Here is a 20,631-nt window from a genome sequence, read left to right as displayed (position 1 = left end):
GCGGGTGCTGAGCGTACGTACGCAAATAGCGAAGTATGAAAAAAAACAAAAAAAGAAAACGCCAGGCCTCAGGTGGTGGTTGCGCCGGCTTTTCCAGGGAGGCGGCACTTCCTCATGCCCCTTACCCCGGCACGCCCGACTACGTCTGCAGAGTCATTCTGCGGCGCCTAAGGAACTGCCCGCTTGGCCCGTCATCATTGGTGGATTAAAACAAACAGAAAAAAGTTACGAGCACTAAAGAAAAAGAGAAACATAGATACAAAGGGGGAGCAAATGCATGCCATGGGAGAAAGCGAAAGAGCGATGTAGATGAGACACCGGTAGCCGCGGCGGTGGGGAGGTTTTGCGGGGAAACACACCCGTGTATGTGACATCCTCAGGAAGGAGGCGACGGGGGAGGCGGCCTCGGAGGGGATGGAGGAGAAGGGAATGAATGCTTTTTGCTTCGGGGAGAATTAGGTGTCCACATCGGTTCGTTGAATGAACTGTCGCTGACTGTGGCGGCGGCGTCCATTGGAAAACACATCAGCCGAGAGAAGGTGCGCGAAACCGGTCCTTTGAATAAGATATGGGCACAGCTAGGAGAAAAAGAGTCGGGTGAAGCAGTCAGCTCTCTGACGCGGGCAGCGTTCCGTGCTCAGGGGAGAAGATAAAAGCGCGCACGCACAGAAGATGAGCGAGAAAGTAAACGCAACGCAAGTGAAATAAAAAGAAAACGCCTTCCGATGTCCGGCGTCGGAACGCAAGGCCTCCAGCAGGCATCGGTGGCCAGTGCTGGTAGGCTCGGGTATTGCTTAATCCACGAAGGAACAACAAAAAATTAAGTATCGGACGGAATCTCTGGAGAAGGAAGGGGGGGGGGGGAGTGGCAAGGGGAACAAAGAAAGGGAGAATGCGGTGAAAACCCCTTCCAGCGGACAGCGGCGCAGCCGGTCGCGCTAGCCGATGATGTCGAATGCTGGCGTCAGTCGTAGCGGTGCGGCCCGGGGAGGTCGTCGTCGTCTTTGTGTACTGGTTGTTCGCTCGCGCCTGACAGGCGTGCGCCGAGTGGACGGTGGCGTCTCGGAGTGCATTGTGTCCGCATCCTCTGCGAGGGATTGTTCCTTCAGCTCGGAGCGATGCGCGCGGTCTTGCGTGCATAGTACGTGGAGCAGTTTCGGTTTGTTCGAAGACGCATCGGGCCAGACCGCTAGTCCGGCCCAGACGGCTGCAGTGCTTCTACGGTGTTGTGATCGACAGTGTTCGTGTTTTTGCCAGCCGCTCCTCCAGACATAGCGTGGTCTAAGCATGAAATGTCCGAAGACTCATTGTCTACCGGTGAGTTGCGCATCTCCTCTCTTTAGCAGAGCATTATGGCTGGATTTTTTTATTTTTTTTTGTCTGAATACACACGCACACAATCAAACAACTCATTGGGCCCAAGGAGAGAGGCGAGAACTGTTGTAAATAAAAAAAAAGTGTACTGTTATGTACGATATACAGTCTGCACTTGGTGTATAGGTCTCAAGGCTCCTGTTAGGCTGAAAAAAAATACTAGATTGCCTGCACCCGTTACATAGACCGCACCAAATGCATTGCCAATATCTGGTACATAGACGGCACTGTAAATTTTGCGCTACATTTCAAAATGTAGAAAAAAATGGCTTGCGTTTTAGCATTGCTAACCGCAAAATATTGACAGAAATCAGGCTTGTGCAGGTGGACATCAATGCAACAGGCCTGAAAGCGCGATTGAAAGTGCGTTTCCTTTCCTTTTGTGGCTTGCGCACGGATAGAAGTTGATGAGGACGACAGCGTTTAATGCACAGCGCGATGCTACCAAGGCAGCAACAACAACATTGTTTCGACAATGTGACGATCGTGTTTACCGCGAGGCGTGATCTGCTGCGGCGACAGCGTAGTGCTCTCGAGCAGTGGCCAGAAAACCTTATCTGTTTCTATCTTATCTGTTGTTATCTTATCTGTTTGCGCCGCCGCGGCATTGTTCATTTTATTTCCCGAGGTTGGCTGAGGTCACCCTAATTCAAATTCTCGTTTATTTCTCGCCATTTCCCTCATAACGTGACTAACCTCAGTGTTCCGCCACCCGCCCGCATTTTCCATGTTCTTAGACCAAAAAATATATTCTGTTTAGTCCATTGGTATAGCTTGTCCTTAGAGCCCCAAAGTTGTTGTTTTTTTTTTGCATATAACCGTTGGTTGTACACCGGAATTTAAGATATTTGCCGCTGCAGGGGCCAGATCCCATGATCTGAGAAGAATATTAACACTCGGTGGAATGAAACTCCAGAACAAAGAATATGAATCTGCAGTAGAAGACAGCGTTGTCAAATAAACTAATCGCTTACCATCTTTATTATTTGACGTTATCACCTCACAGAAAGTGATAACCAATTATTTCTCTGCGGAATGAATTGCCAGCTTATAGGATATGTGTAGATCGAGGTCTTCTCACGAGGCTTACCAACGAATCCAGGAAGTAGTTTCTATTTTATTTCTTGCTTCCTCATTTTCATTGTTTAGCTTACATTGTGCCTGTTGTTCTGCTGTTCTTTTTGCATTGGTGACAGCTATGTGAGACAACATCCCGCCCGCTCCTATTTTACGACTCTCTAGTGGAGGAATGATTATTATAAGCGGAAATAAATTGAATGAGAACCCCACGCGTTTCACTAATTAGCGCTTTATGTGAGCAGTGAATGACTGCAAAGTGCGGTCGCTCCCTTGTGCTGCGCGGTAGTCATGCATTCGAATCCTTTGCTGTGGTGATCATTGAAGTCGGACTTCTCGTGAGCAGAGGTTCACACGAACACCAGTGAGCGTGGTATAGCGTGAAAGAGAATTGCATTCTATCCCTCTTCGTAAAGCAATTAAAAAGAAATGGGAAGTGACTAGGCATCACAGCTGCGTTGGCTTTGACATCAACACCGGTCTTTCTATTACTTGTTTATTGTCGCGGTCATCCGTTTCTTTGCTGTGAAGTTGGGGAAATTTGGCGGACACAAGTGTGGTAGAAATTTTCTCCTCCGCGTCAGTGCTGCGGCCAGTGTTCGCATTGTTCAATCGATCCAACAACGCCTTTGAAATCGAATGATCAACGGCGCGACTTCCGGTGAATGGGCTGCAGATAATGTTCGCTTTGCTTTACTGTCTGAAGTCTATTATACGCGTATACCCGGGTGAAAAAAATGTACAGAAAGGTTTGTGAAAATTCAAATTTTGACTTGTTCAATACTGCATACTGAGCAGAATGTTCAGAATGTTCAGAACGTTTTTACAAAAATTTCATAGAAGGGACATTGCCTTCCTCGAAATTGTTTTCAGAAACGTTCTGACATGTATTTGCACCATTCGTTTATTTAGGGTTAGGAGTGCCCTGGAGCAAGCAGCATGGAATAGATGGACTGCTCCAGGTCTAATCTATAAGAGGAAAAAGTTATCATAGTTTTAGTTCTCCCAAGTGAACAACAGATTAGTAAGGGCGTGCGGGCGTTGGAAATTTTTCAATACCGATTTCAATACCGTCTTATTCGATTTACTAAACGAAGCGATCAGTGCGTGTGCAAACTATTCGAAATGTATGAAATCCGTTCTCATGTGGTCTAATACCGCTCGAATAACTGACACTAAGAACGTAAAGGCGCATTGTAGTTCCTTTGGAGAACCGTTTCAAGTACAGAGCCCATTCCGACATCCCGCAGTATGTTGCCGGGACATTCTGTACTGACCAGACAAATAAGTGCCGCCATGCCATCCAGTGGTGTGCCGGCGTTCATATTTTAACATGTATGGCCTTTAAGTTTGGTCGACACGAAGTGGTTGAGCCAGATTTAGCAAACCCTGCCCTCAAGCTCTATATTGGAAGTAGTGGCTTAGATTCCTGGCCATCTCATGAACCTATACTTGGCGCTAGTTTGCTTCGAGCTAAAGTAAATTTCAACTGACAAGACGGTCATTAACTCCTTGTTGCGTGTTACCTAGTGCACATCAACATTGAACCTCTCGATAGCTACAGCCTTACTTCCATGTCTTATTGTCCCGCCGCTTGCGCTTCGCGGTTTCGCATGAATATTCGTTTTCCTTTCTGGAATTATTTGCCGAAGCAACGAATAACAACGAAAATATTTTATGCGCATTCGTTTCGCTTCTGTCACTATTCGATTACTAATCCATTCGGTTTTCAACTGCACTATTTGTGTTCGATTCGATCGCGATGCTACGCTACTGGTATTCGATTTGGTGTGGAGCAACCACTCTTCGCATACTCCGAGATATTACATTTTCGACATACGCTGATTGAGGTGTAGTATAGTCACTACTGCCGAAAAAAGAAGGCACACGAGAAACTGAATTGGTGCGTTCATGATGCGCGAGAAAAAATTAAGCGCCTACATCAACGTCGGTAAAACGCGTCTGCATGGTTGCTGCACAGCAAGGACGTTTATGAGGATTATACTGAATTGCCCCCTACCTCATACAGTGAATTTGAAGAACACCATGCACTAAGAAGCGGGACTGGCTTTGTTTTATACAGCACCGTGTTGTTTTTAAGGGTGCTCGCCTGGCAGCTTTCACACTTGGGTCCGTAAAGGCAGGGAGAAGGTTCGTGGGAATGCTGTGCTTTTCCACTCAACCACTGATGAAATGTTATTCCTGGAGCTTCAGCTCTTTGAGTTATGTAATAAATTCACTTGCGCAGTTGATTACGAAATCTGTTTGGACAAAAGAGAAGTAGAAAGCCTCTGGCTTAGTGTCGCAAAGGTGGAACATTTCATACAATGGCCTTTCGTCCTAAGAAGAGAAACTTTAAACGAGGTACATTACAATTTTAATGAATGCGCATTATAATCTGCCACCGGGATGGCTTCTTGGACGAAATTTACAGTAGGAACGAAGTAATCACCAAGAAAAAAGTCTTGCTTCGTTTTTAGACTGGTTTCGGGCTTTGAGTGCCCCGAAGGCCGTTGTTCAGTGGATTGTGAGCGCAGGGTATTTTTATTATAAATTTTTTGGTGACCCATCTAACGAATTCCAGTGTGGCAGGTATCAAAATGACGGCTATTTGCAGATGTTTTTTATTGCGGCTAGAAAATATAGTAATAAAAAACACATCGCCGGTCTCTGAGGGACCAAATGACAGTTTTGCACGCTTCTCGCGACCAATCGCGACCTCTCGTGGCCAGTCATTAATCTTACTGTCACTTGCCACGGTGGACAGTTTGCACTCATTTCGGTGGGCAGGTTGTGATGACGCCACAAGGTCACGTGACCTGCCTCGTAGGCTTCTTCTCTGGTGATTTCTCGCTCACGGCAACGACGCCGACGACCGCGCAGGGTTTTCTGCGACCCGAGCGCCTTAAAGCTATCGCGCCAAAAATCTCATTTCCGTCGGATATAACCATCGATCGCTCTGAAATTTTCTACTAGTTTTCTTTCTCTGTGTCGCTAGCCTATAGCTGTGGTGAAGTTTTTAACCGATAAGAGTAATCACCAACTCCCCCAGTAGCTTACATTGGACCCGCTACAAACGCGTTCACATCATCAGCCTGACTACACCCACTGCAGGGCAAAGGCCTTTCCCATGTCTCTCCAATTAACCCGGTCCTGCGCCAGTTGCCGCCACTGTATCCCCGCAAACTTCTTAATCTCATCGGCCCACCTAACTTTCTGCCGTCCCCTGCAACGTTTGCTTTCTCTTGAAATCCACTCCGTTACCCTTAAGGACCAGCGGTTATCTTGCCTTCGCATTACATGCCCTGCCCAAGCCCATATCTTCCTCTTGATTTCAACTAAGATGTCATTAACCCGCGTTTGTTCCCTCACCCACTCCGCCCTCTTCCGATCTCTTAACGTTACACCTATCATTTTCCTTTCCATAGCTCTCTGCGTTGTTCTTAACTTAAGCTGAACCCTCTCTGTTAGCCTCCACGTTTCTGCCCCCTAGGTGAGTACCGGTAGGATACAGCTGTTGTACACTTTTCTCTTCAGGGATATTGGTAAGCTACCATTCATGATCTGAGAGAACCTGCCATATGCGCTCCACCCCATTCTTATTCTTCTAGTTATTTCCCTCTCATGATGAGCAAACGCGTTACACCCAGTAAAAGCAGATGTGCGTTGATGCCTCAGCGAGCGGAATCGGTTAGTTTCACAACGACTAGCAGATTTTGTGTTTTATTGCACAATGCCACTCAGGCAAAGTGTTACTGTTGATGCGAAGCAGCAGCGACCGGCAATGAAGCGCGCCTAGAAGATTAGAGGAGAGGGAGTCAAGCTAGTTTAGTACTCTAACCAACTCAAGTTGGCGAATTGGACCGGCAAAAAAAAAAGTAATAACACCATAGCGGCTGCGGCAGTAACTCGCGCGGTGATTGGAAATGATCGGGCTGAGAACTGGCGGGGCTTTAGGGCACGCTCTGTTTAATTATGATTCGAGAGATAGCCGGTAATAGGGGTTTACTTTGCCGCGGACATTCGAGAATATGGTCGCATTACCGGCGTGTGATTGCGCTCCTTCGCAAATTATCTACTGGCGTTCGGCGAGCATGAGCACGATATGTTCCGTGTAGCGAATACAGTGTGCTGGATGAACGCCTGCCGGCGGCGTTTAACAAAGAGTAAACAGAGTGTTCAACTTGGCACAAACTTCTCTGTGAAAAACTTGCGCAACTTTTTTCGTAGTAAAGTAAAACTAAGAAAAAAGCTCCTAAGCAGAGTAAAAAAAAGTACATTGGAATGAGCATTGCTGCGGTGCATAATGTGCGCGGGTCGAGCTCTGTAAAATATGAAAGACCTGGGTAAGGAGAGGGGGCGTCGTTCGGAACGAAATATGAAAGCATTCCACCTCCTCATCACCTGATCCGCTGGTGATATGTCGAGAGGAAGCATCCTACTAAAATTTCGAAGCGGGTGGAAATGTGTCAGCGTGGCGGTTATTTTTATCTTCAACCGTTACCACTAACACCCGTAGGAAACCAAGACCTAAACTACTAAGGGTTGAAAGTACAAAAGAAAATGAACAAGTGTTAAGGGGAGCCTCAGTCCGATTGGCAATGTTTCGAGGAGACTTTACCTCTGGGCAATGCGCTCATCATTGTAATGGGTTAAATACGGCGTACGCTGTAGGAAAGAAGCACCGATGGCGGGAAGGACGATTGGAAGTGAGATAAGTAATGCGATGGAGAACGGCAACTTGTAAAAAAAAACTATTATCCAGGCAAGAGGGCTGCGACATATGCCATGAGGATGATAATAACATTACTAAAGCATTTTTAGCTGATATAGTATAGAAAATGTAAGTGTAGCTCAGCAGAAGCCGTAAAAGCTTCTCGGACTGTAACCTAACTTCTGCACCACTGAGTTGTTAAATTACTGCATTTAGTACTTTACTTCGGTCTTCTTATTTTATTTGCGTTATTTGTGTATAACGGTGAGTTCAAGAACAATGAATTATGGGAGAGCTTCAACTAATGGCTATAATAAATAACAGAGACAAAATAGGAAGACCGAATTAAAATAGTGCGGGTAGTAATATAAGTAATCATTGTTACAGAACTTATTGCACAGATGCAAACTTGACGCGAATTTTGTCGACGTAAATAACGAAGGCTCTGCCAAATAATTAATAACTGCAACAACTTATAGTTTCTTAGAAAACTTTCACAACAAGGGTAACATCTTGGAACAGAATGTAATTGTCTCTTGGACCGACTGGGCACTGTTACAAATTATATTTTTTGGAAAATGTTCAAAATTTACCGCGAGAAAATTTAATTCCAAGCTTGCTAAGTAGTAAACTATGAGATTCAGAATCGAAGGCTTTACTTGCGTCCGAGAGAAGATCCCAATCAATGTTTTATTTTTGTTCACAAAACTGTTCAAAGAGGAATAGCCCAGTTGGCCTGAAAAAAAAATGCGATACTGAAATAATACAGCTCAGCAGAACGAAATATGGGGTAGTGGGAAGGGTATTGCGGTGGCGAACATGTGAGATAGCTGCTTGTTCCGGCATGTAGGTGTCATGGAAAAGAGGCAAATCGTTTAATAACAAGTTTCTTTTGTTTTAGATTTTGACTCAGTTGCCTCAGCAGCGCAGCTATCTGCCGGAAGTAATCGCGAAGCAAATCCCGCCAATGCCTAAAAGCTTTAACTTCGCCTCCCGCATAGTTAAGACATTAAACTTCTAAAGGCTAAGCTATATACACTTACCCTAGAATGCGTCATCCGAAGAGCGTAACCTAATGAATTTTATTGCAGTTTCAAAGCGAATTTCTTTGAGCGCATAAAAAAGGGTAGCTTTACGGACTTGTTTATTTCTTGCGTCCTTCAGTAATTTCTGTTACCGACACGTAGTACTTTCTGCCATTGCCTGAGACGTTAAATTTCTAATTCCTTCCCGTTAAACTGACTCGATCATTATATGACCGTGGAAACTCTCCCAAACGTGTTCCCTGCTACAGTTACGCACGCATCGGTTGGCTTCCGCTGGCGGCATACGCCGTGAGGCACCAGCCTTGTATCTGCGCAATCGTCCTTCGCATCGCAAGGAGGGGAACCGGCGACGTGGGAATTACGTTCGGCCCAAGGGCACGAAATAAAATGACCCGATGTGGCAACTACAAGCTTGTAATCGCGGCGCGCTACGCGGCGTGAAATTTCCCAAGCCCACGCTTTGCGTTGTTTTTGGCACCTAATTTCGCCGGCAGCTTTTCTTTTTCCTTTTTTATTTGTTTGCGAGCGCTGCAGAGCCTATAATTTTTTTGGGAAGGTGCGTAGGGTGCCGATCGCTTTCCGGGGTCGTACAAAAAAATCAAGCTGTTTTCTTGAACCTTGGCCTTGCTGAGTGAAAAAAAAAAAGAAACAAACCCAGTAGGGAGTGTGAGCAAAGAGCAGGAATATATACTTGCGATATTTATTTTTTGTTCAAGGCTATTACTACGTCTCTTATACGGCGCCCCTTGAGAACCCGCGTCATATTTTCGTTACGTGTTCACATGACCAAGAAAGTTTAGATTTATTCAGTGAAGTTTCGCCTGGCTCTATCTTAACACTGTCACAGTAGTGACCACCCGTTCCGGAACTCACCGCGGTGGCTCAGTGGCTATGGCGTTCGGCTGCTGTCCTGAAATACGCAGGTTCTATCCGGACCGCGGCGGTCAGATTTTAATGGATGAAATGCTAGATCGCCACTACTATGCGATGTCAGTAAACGTGACACTAGAGGGGAATACTAAGCAGGCTAGACTGGTAATGTAGGCTCACCTGGTAAAAAACACCTCATTTTTACCGAAAACAACGCTATTTTCAGCGAGAACACTGCTCAAAACCGAGGTGCACGCGGCGCTGTCTCTGGATGACTCGTTATTATTTTTATTATTTCAAAATACTGCAGGCCTATGTGGCCCAGGCAGGAGGGGCAAACAACCAAACAATACACAAAAGAAACGAAAAACAACACAGCATCATTCGGCGATAACAAAGGGAAGATAAAAACAACAGCATTAAAAAATACAAAATGAGACAACTTAACCAAGGAAATGTTCTTCCAATGCGTTGCTAAAATTGCTATTTTGAAAAAGGGATTCCGGGAGCATGTTCCAATCGGAGATGGTTCGGGGGAAGAAGCTATACTTAAATGAACTCGTTCGTGCGAAGATAGGCTGCAGTGTGTGTTCCTTAGTGTGTCGTGTACGTCTGGTGGTAGAAGGTTGAACATAGTTAGGTATTGGAATGTTTACCTCGCGTGAAAGAATCTTACGGAGGAACAAAATTCGGTTTATTTTTCGGCGGTCTGGAATAAGTGGGATATTATTTTCTGCCATTAGCTTTGTGGGAGAATCAAATCTGCTGTATTTGTGGAAAATAAACCTGACTGGTTTCCTTTGAATGATTTCAAGTGACGACAAGTGGCGAACGCTGTTTTGCCGTCTCGATTGGCAATTACCGTCGAAATAAGAGGAAAGCAAGGTGGCGTGGATAGCCGACGGTGCGAATGGTCTCGTAATTATAATAGCGCGGAAGAGACAAGTCCTCTGGTCGAAACGTGGGCTACCACCCTGAGGCTTCCCCTACCTTGTTCACTTTTTATTGTGACGGAAAGAAAGCTTAGTCGCGAACAGGAAAGCTGAAGATTTCGCATTGCATTCCGTGCGCCCGGGCTGCGTGTAGAGGCTGTGCGCGAAGTTCAGAACCCCAAGCTATCAAGTTTATTCACACTGTGTTTGCTTGCTACGCGGCCGGGGAAGCTGTTTTATTCCTACCTTTACCGTAAAACGGCGGCTACTTTATGAAGGCTACGGGCGGTATGAAATTGGAAGAGTTTGTTTCTTTACTACACTCACGCTCTTATGCAATTACGTGCATGCCTAATAATTACTTGTTTTTTTAATTGAATTGAATTGAATCCAAACTTTATTTCACAAATGTGCACATTCTTTAGAATGAGCCACAGGCCAAAATCTAAAGAAAATAGCTTGAAAATGCCTGTGACTCATCTAAGAGCCATTACAAAATAATAAATAAGATAAACACATACATACATGGTGGCAGGTCGCATACGAGCACACTATAGAAAGAATTTATAATATTTACGATTGAACGGATTGCTACACAGTGATGTAGTTTGAAACTAGAAAAAACAATTAAATCTGAACAAATGCATTTGAATGTTATACACACTGCTGGGTTGATGACAAATGGGAGAAAGACACTGATACATGCACAAACTACAATATACGAAAAGAAGTTTTGAAATATTATTTACAAAGTACACTTTTAAATCATGTGGTCGGAGGTTATACATGCTAAGCTGGTTAGATTCGTAGCTGTTTAGAACATTAGGTATAAGAAAATTAAGTGCTTGTTTACCATAATTAGTTCTAGCGGGTGTAAGTGTCCATTTCGCAGTTGATCCGGTTTGAACATACTTTTCTATGGGCTTTAACATTGCGATATTACGCAAAAAATTACATATTGTAATTTTCTTTTGAGGAAAAGAGGTCCTCTATGTGAGAAGTGCTATGCGAGCACGTGGTCCTCCATGTTTTCTGCGCCGTGGAAAGGCGAATGTGCTTTTAGGTGTGCTGAAAAGTGTTTGAGAAATACGACATGCATGCACCATCGCCTCTCATTAAGCTCATTAAAGCGAAGCGTTTCCCAGCGCAGGTCATCAAGATGCACTCAGTGCGTGAGGCGCCAGCACGTGCAGCAGGGTTTTCCGCGACGAAGACGTTTAACGAGCTGATGCGTGTTGGTCAAGGTTATACGGGCATCCCCGCCCGAGAGCTGTAGTCGGCAGGCGGCAGAATATACCCGGAGGTTTCTTTCAAGTCTTTACAGATCGGTATTTTAAACCCAGCGAAAAATACGTCTGTGAGGTCTGTGTAGGTGGATTGCACAGCAGGGCGGACATTATGTGCGAACACCTGACAGAGCTCAGGAACGAAATGATTAATTAACTAAAGTTAACTAATCAACTTTTTTACTTTTGATTTCAAGGGCCAACATTATATTAAGAAATTGAAGGCTTTATATATAGAAGTTGAGTCTAGTTTTGAAATTTTCTTTATCGGCAATGCATATCAAAATATTCAACATCAAAAATAAACTTTTAGCTAGTAAAACTGGCTTCCCGCGATGCACATTTTTAAAATGGCGTCGCTGGGCGTAGTGCCGTGGAAATCACGTTAATGTTTTTACAGCACGAAACCGAGAAACGGCTTCCGTATATGTTGCATTATAAATGCAAGCGACGTCATTTTAAATGTATGTTTTGCGGGAAGCCAACTTAACCGGCAAAAAAAATGCCTTTCTTTTACGTTAAATAGTTCGACTTGCATTGTCGATGAAGAAAATTTAAAAACTGGACTCAGCGTGTAAGTAGACAGCGTACAATTTCTTAATATAATGCTGGCCCTTGAAATCAAAACCAGAAAGTTGATTAGTTAATTTCAGTTAATTATTTCATCACTGAGCTCTGTCTCGTACATAATATCCGGTTTAAAATAATGAACTCTAAAACAGTTAAAAAAAAACACCCGGTATTGTTCGACGAAACATACCTTTATTTGCTCCAGTTTTCACCACTCAGGAAGCAATTCACGAACATTGAAATCGCAGCGACCACTGCTGATTCGATGACGAAGGTTGTCTGCGCATGCTTTTGAAGTCTCTGGAAGCTTACGTGTACACTTCATGACAGTACACAACACAACGAAGGCCACACGCTTTCGCTATCATCGTCGAGGTGTACATGGGTGAGCGCGATCAGCAGTTCTTTCTGCAGTCTGTTTGGTTTGGTTTATGGGGTTTAACGTCCCAAAGCGACTAAGGCTATGAGAGACGCCGTAGTGGAGGGCTCCGGAAATTTCGACCACCTGGGGTTCTTTAACGTGCACTGACATCGCACAGTACACGGGCCTCGAATTTCTCCTCCAAAGAAATTCAGCCGCCGCGGCCGGGATCGAACCCGCGTCTTTCGGGCCAGCAGCCGAGCACCATAGCCACTGAGCCACCGCGGCGGCCTTTCTGCAGTCTGCTGTTGCTTTCGATAACTTCACGTAGTTTCTTACGGGGCTTTTCAGTTGCAACAAGACGCAGGCGCACGCGATCCAGCGGAGAGTCTCCGTCTAAATAGTGAGGTGCGGGGGCACCTTGCACTGCCGCCATTATATAACATTGATCTGTTGACTTTCGAATTTCGGTTTCCGGCCATGTTTCCGGTCATGGGAAGTGCGCCTATGACTGTTCCCTTTGCAAAGATGTCATAAAAATGACGTCTCGGTCGTTCATTTTTTGCAGGCGCTTTGAATCTAGAAGGCTTTAGGGACTTTGCGGTTTTCTCATCAACGTAGTCACCTGTCGGCGTAGACAAAAACGGCGGTGGTGTTCTCGAGGAATAATCTATTCGCCTGCTTAGTTTCATGCTTCGCTTTAGTCTGCCTTAAGAGAAACAAACGTGGTCCTAATTAACCCGAGCCTTCCACTACTGCGTCCATCACAGCCTGAGTTGCTTTGGGACGTTAGGGTGCATAAAACTAACGGAAACCATTCGGAAGCTTGAAGTTGCTGCAATGGAAAAGGAGGAGAAGCGTACAGCGACAAGTGATCACCTTTTGGGCTAAGTTTTCTGGGTCACCGTCATGGCTGCCTTGTGTTTCAAATCACCCGAATGCTCCAACGGTACGGTCTATCTCAGAGCCGACCTTGTGACACTGGGAAAACCTTGTATAAAATATGATCACTGCCATGGTTTCCAAAACTGGACTGTTCTTTAGCTCCGATGCTCAATTTTTTTTTGCTAGTTATTTTAATCGTTTCTCTTCTTTCCAAGCAAAAGCCAGGGCTTTCTTTCTCTCTTTGCTGTGGTCGCCTTCCGCGGTAAACGAACATGATGAGCAATTCATTTGCAAGCGGGGACTCAGTTGTGTTCGATCGGGATTTCCCGTACGGGGTTGGATGGTATAAATGCTAGCGCTCACCTTTCCAAGGTTGTGTACTATTTACTAGAGGTGGTTTCATAATAGATGTGTTGATGGTGTGGGGTTTACCAGGAAAGTCAGTTGCTTGGCTGGTGAACTTACCTTCCATTTCTTTGTCGATGTTGCCCATACTGATGGGGTATACAAAGACACGTAGTGGACATAGTAAACACTCCGCGGCGCGCGAGAGAGTCATTGGGTGTGCCCAGAGACGTATAAGTAAATTCTAACTCGTAACCATCTTGTTTCCTTGTTTAATGCCCTGCTTAAAAAAGTTCTATGATGCAATAAACTCATACAGTTTATCATACAGATATCATAGACATTAAACGAATCATACAAAATTATCATTCAATTATCATTTCTGTAAAATCATACAGTCATCATAGAGATGTCATAGAATATCATTCGAATTGTATGATATATCATACAGATTGTATGATATTCTATGATGAATGATCTATGAGGTGCATCATAGAACTTCTTTTCAGCAGGGTGCTGGTCACTGCGAATGCGCCGCGTCTATTATTAGATGAATGAAATGAATGTACAGTATTTAGAGGCTGCTGATGTAATCTAATGTGAAGGCTTAGTCGCTCTTCACCTTGCATTTCGTTCTCTTGGGGCAATTTTGCTAAGTCCAGATTTGCTGCAAAGTAGGTTTGTTGTCTAGATTGAAAATGCGAACATACAGCACAACTGAGACAAGACAAAGGCAGTAGACAGACAAAGAATTGTCCTGTTTCAGTTGCGTTCTGCTTTTAGCTGTTTAACATGCACCGTCTTGCGGAACAAAGTACCCTTTTACTTATCGTTTTACGTTTACGGAAGAAAGTGAAAATGAACCTTGAGTTTTTATTTTGATGCAGGAAGTAAAATGCGCTATTCCCGTCCTTTTCATGAAGTATGGCTGGCATGTTGCAACATAATTATATGTCCACTATAGCCTCTTCTCTTTCCTTATTTAAAATAGGCCCTTCCGTATATTATCACACTCACAAAAATTATACAGGCAACCTTCGCACATACGCTACAAAAACACTGTTCTTTTATTATTACTTCATATTGTCAGAGGACGGTGTTGTAAGTTCCGTTAGGGCGTAATGTAAAAGGACGCAACAATGCCGTTATATCATCGTTTGTGTTCAACGTGCTGGATCCTAGCAGACACTTCCAAGAGTTAGCGTGGAGGGCAGACATTGAACGTTTGTTCGGTGTTTGTTTCCGTGCTGAGCGGTCAATGGTCTGACTGGCAAGCAGGATAACTGGGTTGGCGGCCCCTCGGGCAGATATCAGGTTAATAAGCGATATTAATAAAACTCACTCCAGATACGAAATATAGGGCTCATACTGCTCCATCCAAAAATAATTGGCCCAGAAAGAAGAGAAAATCGTAATGTGCAAATGAGTTCAACCATTAGTCGTGCTACTATTATGCTATTATGTTGCATTACGAGGTACTTAAACCATCATATTGGACATGAAATAAGGTTTAGCAAAGCGCAAGACAAATAGAGCTTTGCGCTTGTATTTATTTTGAGAAAGAATGAACAAATCAGTCCCGTTTAAGAAGTCTCTCGGGATCGTGTTCTGAGTTTAACAATATTTGCCGCTCATTATTTTAAAATGTCGCTAGCAGTCGTTTGAGCAGCAAAAAGACTGAAAACACAAAGTGGCCTCGTCCACAAGGCCAGCAGATCAAAAATAGAAAGAATTCCAAGCACAGTCTCCTTATTCGCTCACTGAGCGGTCTAATCACCCAAGAGCGTTGCGGTGGATAGAAGAGAAACGCGGTGGCTGGAACAAATTGCAGCGTGCTAGTTGTAGCTGTGCTCTGTGATGCAGTTTTCTCTTCCTAAATCGCACTGCAACCATCTGGTCACGGAAGCATGAGGGAATCTATGAACTGGCCTGCGAAATTAAGATTCGGTTTCCCTCAGTTGCCTGGCCAAATTGAATATAAGTAGAAGAATGATTGATTGAAACATGTCATTTATTAAAATTACTCACGAGGCACACTGCCCGAGGCTTCTGCGCTGTGTGGCAAGGCGGCCTAACATAGAGTAAAGAGACTGTCGATAAAGAACAGCAGGGAAAATCGCACCATCTTGCCATAACTCCTTCTCGCACGCAAAAACAAGACAAGCACACATCCACTGCAAAGTTCACCCCAGCACTCTCCTCATCGCACTAGTGCTCCGCTACCACGCTCGACTTGAGACAGACATCTGGACAGATATAGAACGAATTGCATTTGCGTGGAATACTGTCTTCAGCTCCTGCTACTACCGATTCATTCCGCTTTATTCCATGAGCACTGGACTTTTCTCGAACTCGGCGGATCAGGAAGGGATTTTTGGTTTTCACAGGGCCTTATTAGTTTGCTTGGAATAAAGTTTTTTTCCTTCTTCTTGGCCTGAATAAAAAATTAATCCCGATTAATTCCATTGAACTAAACGCAACGTTGGTGCTCTAGCCCAATGTGTACGACCCTTCGATAACCTACTCATGACTGTTTTGCAGATAATGAAGCGCAGCTGGCGCGATGTGGCTTTTGCCTTTGCACTCGGCTGCAGCTGCCACAAAACCGGTTTGCCTGCTTTCCACCAGGCTACAGCAGGCACATTACACTCCGTCACACTTGGCTGCAGCTGGCGTGCACCGATTTCATGCTTTCTACGCGGCCGCAGCTGCCACGAAACCAGTTGTTTTTCTTGTCCAGAACTTCGCCCATCGCCGACATGGAAGACAAGACTGCGTCAGGCGGTGCTCGTTCCGCTGAAGGCTACTGATGGCTACTGATGTAGCCGTATGGCTGCGCTTGGGTGGATGTCAATGAGTATTTACTCCCTTATTATAAGGCTACTGATGCTGAAATCGAATGTGGCGACTTTGATCAAATGTTTAGGGGAATCCCCCAAGCTGGAGTAGATTTGTAATAAAGGAGTAATTACTCATTGACATCCACCCAAGCGCAGCCATATGGCTACAAAGGAAAGCTATACAGCTTTCTCAGAAACTTCGCAGTGGCGACTTTGTGGCGCAGAAGAAGTGGAAACTGGGGAATGTTACAAGCATAGCTGCTCGTTTGGTGCAATGCAAGTTAATGGCTGCTAGTGAGGGTCCATACTTAAGCTGAGCTTAGAAAAAGTTTCTCCGGCCGGCTGACTTGGCCGTGCGACATATTTTTGTGGTTCAGCATGGCTAAGCTTAAAACTTGAAATTTGTTTAATAGATAAACAAAACTCTTTATGACAATGTTTTCGAAAATTTCACGAACTGCTGCAGCGCTCTTAAAAGGGCTGGGCGGGGGGGTGGGGGGGCAGCTACTTGTGATGAGGTGCGCACTCAACTATTCATACCAGCGTGTTTTTATCGGTGACTTCGCAAACACGACGTGCCGTGCGTTGCATTACCGTCACTCAATAGAGTGAGCTTGACGGTGGCGGGTGAAGAAGATGTGACACGGTCGAAAAACACCTAAACGTCGATGTGCAGTTCTACCTCATCAGAAGGAAGTCGAAGAGTGCCCGCAATTTCTTCGTTATAGCCGTTGATTCATTACAGTCGGATTACCGCCACGACCTTCACCACACCTCTCGCAATGTCAAATGGCTACTTGTCACAATGCTGAGCGAGGGCAACACATCCTGCATTTAGTCTAACGCCGATATGCGCTCTGCGTCTTCAGCACACATGCATAGCGCCCCCGACGCCTCCCGTATGTGTACACACACCGATCATATCAACCTCACCACCACGCGTTTATTTTTTGCCGCGACGCCCAGAAAACGAGACTTGAGGGATGATGTCGTAGAGGGCAGGAACCCGGACATATATCCAAAAAATGTTTCTGTGTATTATCGGCGCTCAACGCCGCCGCGGTGGCTCAGTGGCTATGGTGCTCGGCTGCTGACCCGAAAAACACGGGTTCGATTCCGGCAGCGGCGGTTGAATTTCTTTGGAGGATAAATTCTAGAGGCCCGTGTACTATGCGATGTCAGTGCACGTTAAAGGACCCCAGGTGGTCGAAATTTCCGGAGCCCTCTACTACGGCGTCTATCATAGCCTTAGTCGCTTTGGGACGTTAAACCCCAATAATCCAAACCAAACCATTATCGGCGCTCAGGCCGATACGGACCGTGCTGATCCAGTACGCGCGGCGCCGTTTCAGTCGTGTGCACTGCTACGATTTGCTTCACCGCATGACGCATAAGAACGCTGGCTGTAACACTTTCGCCCATGACAGCATCGTCTAGCGGATAATGAGGACGCGAGACGAAAACCTGCCGAATAATATCTGCATGTTTCATGAAGGCGCCATGAAGGCGCTATGACCTCACCTTCTTTCTTGTTCCTTTCATGCCGAGAGGGACGCGTTGGTTATGGATTCTTCGATGCCGAAGCAAAACTGCTGATAGCGTTCTCAGAGCTGCGTCAAATTACTTGCTATGTGACCCTATTCGTCCCTTTTCAATGGAAACCTTCTTGCGCATTACTTTCCGGTCGCGGTCAGTAACATTGACAGCGGGAAACGAGCGGCGCGCAGATACCACCAAGCACACAAAAGAGACTGTCAAACAGTCAAAACACGCTGGGAAAACCGAATCGGACCTTAATGCGACACCTAAAAAAACTGGTACGGACACTGAAGCTCTGCCTTAAGGGTATGACGCGATAGCTTTGGTGGGTTAATGCCCTTATATGCGGAATCGGACATTCTGTATACACTCCGCGTTCATAGACACCTAGGAGTCGTCATTCTTGTCCTGGCGCCGTAGAGCAGCGTTTAAGCGTTACGCCACAGCTCTGCGATGGCAGATGCTGTCTCCGGTGCGAGTTCTGTAACCCAGGTTGCTCCTTCTGATTAACCTCTCGTAACCAATCATTAATTTAGCGGTCAGTTTGTTGACAATTCGATGGTCAACTTATGATGATTCCGCAAGATTACGAGACCTTTGCTGCTCACGTAGGTCACCGAAGGGGTCGGTTGCTCCGGCTGCGAGGCTTTAAACAAGGTCCAACGCCGACGCCGACCGCGGACAGTTTTTCTGGCATGGGGGTAATAACGCTGTCACGTTAAAAGCACAGGGCGCTCGCTGCGGGCCATCCGCTGAAAAGAGGTTGGGAGAAGGGAAGGTCTCGAATAACATTGGAAACTTTGACGAAACTCAGAGTGCGCGCCGCGCTGCGGCACGTGGTTCATTGCGCCGCGTACTCCAGTTTCGGCGATGATGGGCGCGTCAACACCAAATGTTTTTAACGCCGAAGCCAGTGAATGATTTAGACAAACACCCCATATGGGCGCCTCTTGTGACGGGAAAAGTTTTGGGCAGGTTTTGGGCGGTTCTCCAGCGTTGTAATTTCAGTTTACCGCATCAGTGGGTGCGAAACTATTGGGCGCCGTTATCAATCGATGTGCTCGAGTGCGAAATAAACATTGGCGCCCACCTGGCTTTGGCTTTATACCATTGTAGGAAAAAGCTTGCTTCGTGAAACTGAGCGCCAATACATGATATTCTATAGGAGCATCCAATGAGAACTGGTGTTCTTCATTATATCCATTAGTTTCTTGTAAAACACTTCGTTATAGCGAGGTTTGACTGTAATAACACACTACTGCCGTCTTCAGATATTTTGTTTATCTATTGTTACGCCTTGGAGTGCTCATCAATAGAGCTTTTTTCCAGCGCCTTGTCAATTACTGGCACAGACAGTAATTTCAAGCGGCAAGCAAGGTGCGAGAATTACACGAAACTTCATATCTAACCCGATGATGAAGTAAATGCAACCCGGGCTTCAATCAGTTCGTCCTATACACGTTCGGCGTCTTCACTATGAGTTATCTAAGCTTTGTTGGGTGTATTATAAGAGCTATAAGCGAACCTTGCAGTACAGCAGAGTGTGGATAACATATTGTAAAGTGAAGGGGACGTGGCGCTCAGCTTGTTTAAACCTCTATCAACATCTATTGCTTCAGCTTATGGACACAGCACGCTGGCATCTGAGCGAAACTTTGGTTTAGTTTTATGGTGTAGAACGTTACTAAGCGACACAGGTCTTATATGAGGGACGCCGTAAAGGAAAGCACCGGCTCCAGCTCGGGTCTTTTAATGTGTGCTGACATAGCACAGTATATGGGCTGCTGAGAGGAAGTCGCAAACAGCGTCCTTAAGAGACGCGGCGAGGTTCGACTGCGTTTTAAAAGAACGAGACTTTCTATTACTTGGTGCATTATTCGGAGAACTGTTCTGGTGCTTACGAAAACACACAGCTCACGATAGTGACCAACCTAGGCGCTTGCTCTGAGTTTGCTTCCTTGAATAGTGTGGTACACCCTATTCCAGGGCCATTTATTATTTTTCAGATATGTGGTTGCGGTGTGCGATCACAGAAGGCATTCTCGGTAACTAACTCCTGACTTGCACTAAGTGCGCCAGTAGTATGAACTTGCGCGAAGCTGACGAAACTGGCGCCGTGCAGTTGCTAGTAGACACAGAAGGTCTTAGCCAAGTATGTTCTGTAAGCGCTTCAGCATAATTATGCAGGCTGGTCGCCTGGTAACCCGTAGTAAGAGCCGGTCTTAACTCGGTGGCTGATTCTCGCCGCACATAGCGCGGAGGTGGAGTGTGCCTGCATATCCAATAAAGGTTTGGTGCATTTCCTCTACAGTCGAGAGGGCTGAAAGAACCTGCAGTAACGATGTCACGAGAGACCATCCTGTGGCATCACTTATGCATTCAGCGTCCAGGGAAAGTTGAAGGCTGTCTTCTGCAGCTCACCCCATAGAGAGAATTCCGCTTGGCATGGGCCGTGCTCCTAACCTGGCGCGTTGGTATATTCCGGGTCTCACGCTAACTATAGGATAGCTTTGGTCTACTCCCCCCCCCCCCCCCATCGCTTTATTATTTCGCCACGTCGTGTTTGGTAAGCAGAACGAACTGGGCAGGAACGTTTCACATACACAACTAACCGTAGGCTGGGAGTAAACTCCCAGGCACTAAGCACACTTTATAAGGGTCCTGCACTCGCTACTGCTGTCTTATGTCCCACGTTGGAGATCGGCACGGCGTGCTCTAGTTCGTCCGCGTTCTGTAGCGTGAAAACGACCAACCTCTTTTGCTCTAGCCAAACACATAGAACGATGGCGGTA

General features: G+C 45.7%; 1 protein-coding gene across 3 annotated transcripts in view; it reads left to right on the top strand.

The window, feature by feature from the left end:
• CCHa1-R (CCHamide-1 receptor) overlaps positions 1-20,631 on the top strand; it is a 425,261-nt gene that overhangs the window by 391,437 nt on the left and 13,193 nt on the right. The window contains exon 1 of one of the 3 annotated variants that reach the window (XM_089572503.1): positions 921-1,317. The exons of the other annotated variants lie outside the window; for them this stretch is intronic. The gene's annotated coding sequence lies outside the window, so the exon portion shown is untranslated. Of the gene's footprint in view, positions 1-920; positions 1,318-20,631 lie in introns of those variants that run through there. 3 annotated transcript variants of the gene reach the window in all.

The sequence above is a fragment of the Amblyomma mixtum genome, chromosome 2 (genome assembly GCF_055824585.1).
Source record: "Amblyomma mixtum isolate Tamu chromosome 2, ASM5582458v1, whole genome shotgun sequence".
In the NCBI taxonomy this organism is placed as follows: Eukaryota; Metazoa; Arthropoda; class Arachnida; order Ixodida; family Ixodidae; genus Amblyomma; species Amblyomma mixtum.
This window is presented reverse-complemented; position numbering and strand designations above follow the sequence as displayed.